Source organism: Lemur catta, chromosome 4 (genome assembly GCF_020740605.2).
Source record: "Lemur catta isolate mLemCat1 chromosome 4, mLemCat1.pri, whole genome shotgun sequence".
Lineage (NCBI taxonomy): Eukaryota > Metazoa > Chordata > Mammalia > Primates > Lemuridae > Lemur > Lemur catta.
In genome coordinates, this window is record NC_059131.1 from 71,269,082 (window position 1) to 71,279,553 (window position 10,472).

At 37.1% G+C, this 10,472-nt stretch overlaps 1 pseudogene; it reads left to right on the plus strand.

Moving 5' to 3' along the window:
• The first annotated feature begins 206 nt into the window (after positions 1–206).
• Positions 207–10,196, plus strand: LOC123637463 (annotated as a pseudogene).
• Positions 10,197–10,472: the final 276 nt, after the last annotated feature.

The window sequence follows — 10,472 nt, forward strand, 5'->3', positions numbered from 1 at the left end:
TTGTAAATGGCAGGATTTCCTTTCTTTTTAGGGCTAAAAAGTATTTATGTGTACATATATATATATATATATATATATATGTATTAATATCACACTTTTGGTCATTTGTTCTATGACGTGGAAGTAACCACGACTATAAGGATCAGAAGACTGGAAGGGCCGTAGGATGCAGTACCAGACCCTGTGTTCTGGGAATTGAACAGAGAATGGAAACTGAAAGTGGAAGTCAAGAAAAGGCAATGGAAGAAGAAAGCACCGAAAAGAAAAAGGAAGTAGAACAAAAGAAACAGTCTAGTCTCGAGTTAAAACAGGTGCTGCGGATGTTGCTAAGCAAGTAGACTTCTGGTTTGAGGGTGCAAATCTTCACAAGGATAGATTTCTTCGAGAGCAGATAGAAAAATCTAGAGGTGGATATGCTGACGTATCACTTATGCCTTTTGACAAAATGAAAAAATTGACTACTGATGGGAAGTTCATAGCCAGAGCTTTGCAAAGGTCAGCTGTTGCACAGCTGGATTTAGAAGGAGGAAAAAAGCCTCTGGGTGAAAGACCAAAGGGTGAGAATGAGAGGAGAGTGCATGTGGAGTTACTTCCCAAAAATGTTAATCACAGCTGGATTGCAAGCGTATCTGGGACATGTGGCAATGTTGTTTATATCAGCATACCACATTATAAGTCTACTGGAGATCCAGAGGGATTTGTCTTTGTGGAATTTGAAATAAAAGAACAAGCAGCAAAAGCTGCTGAGTTTCTTAAAAACTCACCAGAAGAAGCACCAAGAAAACCTCGCATCTTTCCCAAGAACGTAAAAAAATAAGTCCATTTCATCCTTAAGAGTGGCTGAAGACAAGAAAAAGAAAATAACAAAAGGAATAGTGAAGAAGGAAGACAATGTCCATGTAAAAGAGTTAAATATGGACACAAGCAATGTGAGTGTAAAATGAAAAGATCAAGAACCACATCTGAGGGCTCTGAAATAGAAACTACTGAACCCCAAAAGCAAGCCTCAGAGAAAAAGAAAATAATTAGAGAGTTGAAATATATTAGCTTACCTGAAGTCAGAACAGGGAAGAGGAAGAGAAGTAGCTCTGAAGCTACTCCCAGATCAAAAGTAAAGGAAATGGCTCAGAAAGACACCATTAAAAAAGAAACTTCAGGAGTTTCCAAAGAAAACAGAGATTTAGAAGTCTCTGCTGAAGACGAAAAGGATACTGGAGATGTAAAAGATGGTTCTCTCTTAAAAACAAAAAGGAAACGTAAAAAAAACATGAAGAGATAAAATGGGAGAAGAGGTTATAGCATTAACAGTACAACCAAAGAGTGAATGGATGGATTTGAAAAAAGAGTATTTAGCCCTACAGGAAGCTAGCATGGCGTCTTTGAGAAAGCAATATATATATTGCACTTTCTTTATCCATTCATCTGTCAGTGAACACTTAAGTTGTTTCCATATCTTGACAATTGTAAATAATGCAACGATGAACTTGGTAATGTAGATATCTCTTCGAGATCCTGTTTTTTTCCTTTGGATGTATACCCAGAAGTGAGACTGCTGGATCATATGATAGTTATATTTTTAACTTTTTGAGGAACTTCCATATTATTTTTCATAATGACTGTACCAACCTGTAGTCCCACAAACAATGTATGAGAGTTCCTTTTTCTCCACATCCTCACAAACACTTGTTATCTTTTGACATTTTTTCTTTTTCTTTTTCATTACTCACCATGATACTAATAAGGATTATCTTTTGACTTTTTTTTTTTGAGACAGAGTCTCGCTCTGTTGCCTGGGCTAGAGTGCCGTGGTGTTAGCCTAGCTCACAGCAACCTCAAACTCCCGGGCTCAAGCAATCCTCCTGCCTCAGCCTCCCAAGTAGCTGGGACTACAGGCATGTGCCACAATGCCCGGCTAATTTTTTCTATATATTTTTAGTTGTCCATATAATTTCTTCCTATTGTTTCAGTAAAGACGGGGTCTCACTCTTGCTCAGGCTGGTCTCTAACTCCTGAGCTGAAACAATCCGCTCACCTTGGCCTCCCAGAGTGCTAGGATTACAGGCGTGAGCCACCACGACTGGCCTTGCCTATGCTTTTGATGTCACATCCAAAAAACCATTGCTTAGACCATTGTCAAGGAGCTTTCTTCCTTTGTTTTCTTCTAGGATTTTTATGGTTTCAGGTCTTACAGTTAAGTCTAATCCATTTGGAGTTGCTTTTTGTGTATTGTGTAAGATAAAGGTCTAATTTCATTCTTTTGCATGTGGATATCCAGTTTTCCCCACACCATTTATTGAAGAGACTATTCTTTCCCTATTGTGTATTATTGGTGCCTTGTTGAAGATTAATTGGATGTATATGTATGGGTTTATTTCTGGGCTCTCTATTCTGTTTCATTGGTCTATTTGTCTGATTTTATGCCAGTACCATACTGCTTTGAATATAATTTAAAATCAGAAAATGTAACGCCTCCAGATTTGTTCTTATTGCTCAAGATTGTTTGACTATTTGAGGTCTTTTGTGGTTCCATATGAATTTTAGGATTATTTTTTCTATTTCTATGAAAAATGCCATTGAAATTTTGATAGGGACTGCATTGAATATGTAGATTGCTTTGAGTTATATGAACATCTTGACAATATTAATTTTTCTGACCCAAAAACACTGAATATCTTTCCATTTGCTTGTATCTTTTTCAGTTTCTTTTTATCAATGTTTTGTAGTTTTCAGTGTACAGATCTTTCACTTCCTTGGTTAAATTTATTCCTAAGTATTTTATTCTTTTTGACACTATTATAAATGAGATTATTTCTTTAATTTCTTTTGCAGATAGTTCATTGTTAGTGTATAGAAACACAACTGATTTTTGTATGCTGATTTTTTTTATCCTGCAATCTTACTAAATCTGTTTGTTAGTTCTAACAGGTTTTTGGTGGAGTCTTTAAGGTTTTCTATATATAAGATCAAGTCATCTGCAAACAGAGACAACTTTACTTCCTCCTTTTTGATTAGGATGACTTCTATTTCTTTTTCTTGCCTAATTTCTCCAGCTAGGAATTCCAGTATGATGTTGAATAGAAGTGGTGAGAGTGGACATCCTTGTTTTGTTTTTGATCTTAGAGGAAAAGCTTTCAGTTTTCACCTTTGAGCATGACGTTAGGCAAAGCCTTGTTTATATGACTGTCTTAGTCTATTTTGTGTTTCCAAAATGGAATACCTGTGGCTGGGTAATTTTTGTAAAGAAAAAAGGCTTAATTGACTTACAATCCTGTTAGCATCTGGTGAGGGCCTCAGGCTGCTGCCACTCATGGCAGGAGGCCAAGTGGAGGAGGTGTGCGTAGAGATCACAGGCAGAAGAGGAAGCAAGAGAGTGAGGGAGGAGGTGCCAGGCTGTTTTTGATAACCGGCTCTTGTGAGAAGTAATAGAGTAAGAACTCACTTACCCCCGCTCCCCAGGGAGGGCATTAGTCTATTCATAATTGATCTGTCCCCATGACCCAAACACCTCCCATTAAGCCTGACCTCCAGCATTGGGGATCAAATTTCAACATGAGATTTGGTGGGGACAAACGAACCATATCCAAACTATAGCAAGGGCCTTTATTATGTTGAAGTACATTCCTTCCATGTCTAATTTGTTGAGAGTTTTTATCATGAAAAGGTGTTGCATTTAGTCAAATGCTTTTTCTGCTTCATTGAGATGATCATATAATTTTTAATCCTTCATTCTGTTAATGTGGTTTATAACATTTATTGATTTGCATATGTTGAATCATCCTTGCATCCCAGGGATAAATCCCACTTGATTATGATGAATAATCCTTTTACTGTGCTATTGAATTTGGTTGGCTAGTATTTTGTTGAAGATTTTTGCATGTATGTTCATCAGGAATATTGGTCTTTAATTTTGTTTTCTTGTAGTGTCCTTGTCTGGCTTTGGTATCAGAGTGACACTGGTCTTGAAAAATGAGTTTGGAAGTGTTTCCACTTCTTCAATTTTGGAGAATAATTTGAGAAGGATTGGTATTAATTCTCTAAATGTTTGGTAGAATTCACCAGTGAAACTATCTGGTCTTAGGCTTTTCTTTTTGGGGGAGATTTTTGATTACTGATTCAATCTCCTTACTCATTATTAGTCTGTTCAGATTTTGTATTTCTTTGTGATTCCATCTTGGTAGGTTGTAATATGTCTAGGAATTTTTATATTTCTTCTCAGTTATCCTATCTGTTGGTGTTTAATGGTTCACAGTAATCTCTCAAGATCCTTTGTATTTCGTTGCTATTAGTTGAAATGTCTCCTCCATTTCTGATTATATTAATTTGAATCTTGTTTTCTCATGCTAGCCAAAAGTTTGTCAATTTTATCTTTTCAAAAAACAATTCTTATTTTTGTTGATCTTTTCTATTGTTTTTTCTAGTCTCTATTTCATGTATTCCTTCTCTGATCTTTTTATTTTCTTCCTTATGCTAATTTTGGGCTTATTGTTCTTTTTCTAGTTCCTTGACGTTTAAAGTTAGGTTGTTTATTTGACATTTTTCTTTTTTCTTTGTGTGGGTGTTTATCACCATTAGCTTCCCTCTTAGGAATGATTTTTAGTGCATTTCTTTCTTTCTTTTTTTTTTTTTTTGGAGACAGACTCTTGCTCTGTTGCCTGGGCTAGAGTGCAGTGGCATCATCATAGCTCACTGCAACCTCAAACTCCTGGGTTCAAGTGATTCTCCTGCTTCAGCCTCCCAGAGAGTTAGGATTACAGGCATAAGCCACTGCACCCAGCCTGTTTTCTAATTTTTAATAGAAATATGAGACTGTTCTTCCAGTGTATATTGCCAAATATCTTGAACACATGAAATGTAGTATATAATGCACAAGTACACAAACATAATCATAAAATATCATACTACCAATTAAAAAAATAAATTATATAAAGAGATACATATAAGACATTTGCTGAGCAAATTAAAAAAAATTATTGAGTTGAGATTTACATTTTAGTTATTAAATGGAAAAGTCATGTGCTATAATTCTGCAAAAACTCTAAGGAAACACTTTTGCAGTAACAAATAAACCCCACCATTTCCATGACTTAGTGCACTAGAAGTCCATTTCTCATACACAATACAGTCCAGTGCAGGGGTTCCTGGTTAGCATCACTTTCTATCTCGTGTCTTATGTTTCTACCATTCCTTAGAACCTCAGCATCCTCTGAATTCAGAAAGTATTAGTAGATGGGAAAAGAAACGGTGAAGCCTTATCCCAGAAATATCCCATATTCCTTTGGTGGGAGTTTAGAAATGTAGTCCCGGGCTGGGCAGCTGCTTCCCAGCAACAACTCTGTACTTGGACTCACACTGAGTCTTGCTGCGCACCCATGCATTATGAGTCTGCCAGACTCCTGTGTTCAGGGGCAATCGTGGGTGCCCCTGCAAACACAGAGGCTGGGAGTGGTAGGCACACGCTCACGTCTACACTCTCACTGTTCTGCTGGACTTCACTGTATTTTTATTCCCTCTGTTGTTTTCTTCCTTTCTGATGTTCTAAGATTTCTTCTTTTATCATTTATTTTCTGTTTGAAAAACCTCTTTTAGCCATTCCTTTAGGTCTGCTGGTGACAAACTTTGTAAGTTTTCCTTGATCTGGAAGATCTTGATATCTTCTTCATTCCTGAAGGATAATTTCTCTGGGTATAGAATTATGGATTGCCAATTTTTTCAGCACTTGAAAAATGCCATGACTCTTCCTTCTGGCCTCTGTGGTTTCTGATGCAAACTCTGCAGTCATCAAATTGTTTTTTCCCTGAAGGTAAGGTGTCATTTTTCTCTGGCTGCTTTCAAGAAGTTTTGGCCAGGCGCGGTGGCTCACACCTGTAATCCTAGCACTCTGGAAGGCTGAAGGGAAAGTATTGCTTGAGCTCAGGAGTTCAAGACCAGCCTGAGCAAGAGTAAGACCCCATATGTACTAAAAATAGAAAAAATCAGCCAGTCAACTAAAAATAGAAACAAAAAATTAGCTGGGTGTGGTGGCTAATACTTGGGAGGCTAAAGCAGGAGGATCACTTGAGCCCAGGAGTTTGAGGTTGCTGTGAGCTAGGCTGATGCCAAGGCACTCACTCTAGCTGGGGCAACAAAGCGAGACTCTGTCTCACAAAAAAAAAAAAAAAGAATTTTCTTTGTCTTTAGTTTTCAAAAGTTTCATTATGACATGTCTTAGCATGGATTTCTGGGGGGTTAGGTATCTTGTTTGGGGTTGGCTCAGTTTCTTGAATCTATAGATTTATATATTTTGCCAAATTTCCAGAATTTTTAGCCATTTCCTCAAATGCTTTTTCACCACACCTCTCTGTCCTCCTTCTGGAAATTCCAATGACACGAATATTATCTCTTTAGTTATAGGCCCACAGGTCGATAGCCCCACTGAGGCTCTGCTCAGTTTTTTTTTTTCAGTCTATGTTTTGTTGTTGTTGTTGTTCATACTGGGCAGTTTCTATTGTTCTATCTTCAAGTTCATTGAGTTTTTTTGTTTCAATTGTTGTAATTTTCAGTTCTAAAACTTCCATTTCATCCTTTTTTATGTCTTCTATTTCTTTGCTGAGTCTCCATTTTTTTGTTTGTTTCAAGTGGGTTTATGATTGCTCATTGAAGCATTTTTATGATAGCTGCTTTAAAATCCTCATGAGATCATTTTAACAACTGTGTCATCTCAGTATTGGTATTTGTTGATTGTTTTTTTCTCATTGAAGCTGACATTGTCTTGGTTCTTGGTATGACAAGTGATTTTTGGTTGTATCCTGGACATTTTGGGCATTATAAGAGTGGGTGTTATCTAAGTCTTGTTTTAGCAGGCCTCCTCTGACACTATTCCAAAGTGGGAGTGGATAGCACTGCCTTACTACTGCCAAATGAGGTGGAAATCCAAGTTTCCCACTTGTCTCTGTTGACACCTAAGGCAGGGGTTGGAGACTGGAGCACTTGCTACTGCTGGGGTCTTTTAATATTCTTATAGCTTTTTTTAAGGATTTACTTTTATTTAAATTATAATCAAATAATTTAAAGAGCCAAACAATTCTGCAAGACTTGTTACAAAAGCAGCAATTCCTGCCCTCATTCCCCGTCCTCCATTCTCTCTTCTACCTCTTTTGTTCACATTTACCTCTGTATGTGTAAATGACATGATTATATTGTTACTGTGTGAGTTTTCAGTTTTAGGAATTAGATACAGACTTCCCACTCTGGATGGTGTGGATTTAATTCCCTCACCACACATGCAAACACTCTTCCCATCCCTCCAGCCTCCACCAGTTACATTCACAGGCATGATCATCACACACTGCAGGCTTGAACTCCCTGGGTTCAAGCAATCCTCCCACCTCGCCAGCATGCCCAACTATGAAGCTATGTTATTGAGAGCATAAACATTTGAAGCTATATTATTATTTTCTCAGCAGATTGTTCCACCTATCAATATGAATTCCCTCTTTATCCCCTGTAATGCTTTTTTCCTTAAATTCTGTTCCATCTGATTTTTTTTTTTTTTTTTTTTGAGACAGAGTCTCACTCTGTCACCCAGGCTAGAGTGCCGTGGCGTCAGCCTAGCTCACAGCAACCTCAAACTCTGGGCTCAAGCAATCCTTCTGCCTCAGCCTCCCAGAGTGCTAGGATTACAGGTGTGAGCCACCTCACCCAGCCTCCATCTGATGTTAATCCAGCTATACTTGAGCACTAGGCCAGACTAAGGAGTCTAATCCAGCTTTTATGATGAGGAAGAATAATAACTTGGATCTAGTTTAAGGTAACTTTTACTTTGGTTTTCTCTCAAAACAATAAATAACTAGATCAAAGAATTTGCATAAGATGCAGATGCAGGAGGTGGAGGTGGCTCTTGGTTGTCCTCTTATTTCTCATGGGGATATGCCCAAAGTTTGATGGTCTTGCCTGCATGCATGGAGTAAGGTATCTGAGGTATAGAACTGTGATCTCACTTTAACACCAGAAACAACCAATGCTACTATTCACAGCAAAAATTCAACCCATAAAGGAGTATAGCCCACTGGGATGATGCCTGGATTCTTTCTGAGTCAGCATAGGGCAATCTCCTATCTGCCCCTATGCTGCAAGACCCAGGCATTTTCCATTTATGTTCTCTTGCAGGATCTTTGGGGACTGCCACAATCTGTTTGCCTACTGTCAGCATTTGCTTGATCTTTTTCTTTATTTTTAGTCTTTTTGGATTTTGTTTTATGTGCATTTCTTATAAATAAGATTATACTGGATTGTACTTGTTGGTTTTATTTATTTACTTATTTTTTGTTTTACTCAAACTGAAAATCCCTGTCAATCAATAGGTGAATTTAACTCATTTATATTTATTATGAGGACTGCTGTGTTTGGACTTATTCCCGTATACATTATAATTATCCTTTTGTTCTCTTTCATGACTTTTGTTAGATTGCTGGAATTGAAGTTCTGTTATTTTTCATGTGGTTTAGAATACATATATTCTGTTTTTAGTGTTCTACATTTTGGTTTTATGTTCTTTAACATACAAATTAAACATACATTTTTTTCATTTATACTGTTAAAAAAATGTCTTCCTAATGAAAAAAGAACAATAACATGCTTTGTATTCCCTTCACTCCACCCATGTTGATATAATCTGTGGTTTTCATTTCAGATTATTATTGAATTTTTTGCAATTAATATTTATTTAGATTCAACTTTTTTGCTTTTATTGCTCACCATCATACTCATTTTTCTTGTTTTTTTCTTTTTTATTTGATGATTTCTCTAATAATTCTTTCATAAAGTATCTGTTAATGGTAACCTTTGAGTCTTTTTATATCTGAAAATTTCTTAATTTTGTTCTCACATTTGAATGAGTGGCTATGTACAGAATTTTAGATTTCAAAATAATTTCCTCATCACAATGGAGACTTAAGAGCTGTACATATTACTGTATGTAAATATAATTCAGTTAAAGAAAATCCCTCTGAACTTTGAAAATATTTTTCTATTGTCTCTTAGCACCCAGTATTGCTGAGGATGAGCCTGCTGATAAAGTGATTCTAATTCTTTTGTGTGTGATCTGTTTTGGGTTTTTTTTTTTTTTCTTCCTCTTCTTCTTAGGTTTTCTCTTTATCCCTGGTGCTCTGAAATTTCAACAGTATGTGTCAAAATGAGGTCCTTTTTTCCCACTTATTCTACTTGACAATTGATAGGCTTTTTCAATCTGAAGAGCTATGTCTTTCTTCAATTCTGGGAAATTTTTCTTTAATTTTTTCCTTGAGTATTCTCTTTTCTCCATTTAATCTATTTTCTTCTTTTGGAATTCCTATTGGATGAATATTTGAACTTCTACATCTGTTCTCCTTATCCTTTTTTTATATATTTCATCTCTTGGTAATTTTGTAGTACATCCTAGTTGATCCCAGATCACTAACATATTTTTCAGCTTCATCCTTTCTGCTACTCATTCCATCTAATAAGCTTTTAATTTCAATGATAAAGTTTTTAATTCCCAAGGTATCTAGATTTTTCAATGCAATATCCTTTTGCATCTAATTATAGTTATCCTAAAACCCAGATGTATATGTAGCCCTATTTTTTCAGATATGAACTCCTTTTGCTGAGTTGTCAGTCTTTTCCCCCATGATATTTGCATTTTGCAAATATTTGGTTTTTCTTGGTTGTGAGTTTCCCTTTGGACCTGAGATTCCTTGTTAACTTGAATGACGTGCTTGCAAGGAGGGGCAGGACATGCAACCGTGACTGTGTAAAGTGGAATGGGGAAGGGATGGGATATGCTGCTTGACAGGATGAGCTAATAGTTAGCCTTCTGGATATAGACTGTTCCTGCTTCCTTAGGGAGCTGTCTGTCTCTGGAGCTTTGCCTTCACCTCTCACTGCTCCTGCCCATGGGCAGACACTTCTGTGGCTCACTGTCTGGCCTGAGGAAAACTCTCCTGGTTGTCCATTCTGTGATGCCCCAACCAGTCACAGTCAGTCAACCATGGACCCCTCCTGCCCCCAGTTCATAAGTTCTGGTCCAAAGCATCCCTAAAGCTGCTCCCACCTTTTGTAGCAGTCTTCTCTGGTAAGTTGGCCCATGGTTTCCATATTCAATATGATCCCATCTGCTTTTCATCTTTTATCATAGTTTTTGGTTCACTAGGTGTTCCCTGTATTTTCTAGGGGACAGATAAATCGGTTCAGATCATTCCAAGCAATATAAATTGAGCCTTGGAATAAAAGGAAACATGTACATGTGTATAGTCTGCCGTCTTGAACTGGAAGCTGGCAAACTCTTTGTATAGCCTATTTTAACACTTACCGCATTGAACTATAGTTATTTATTCCCCAGTGTTGCTCCCAAAGACACAGATACACCTGTGCTCATACTAGGATGCCTTTTAACTCCTGGTGCTTCACTGTTCTTGGAACTAATTTGATGAATGAATGAAGAAATGATTGTATCAGTG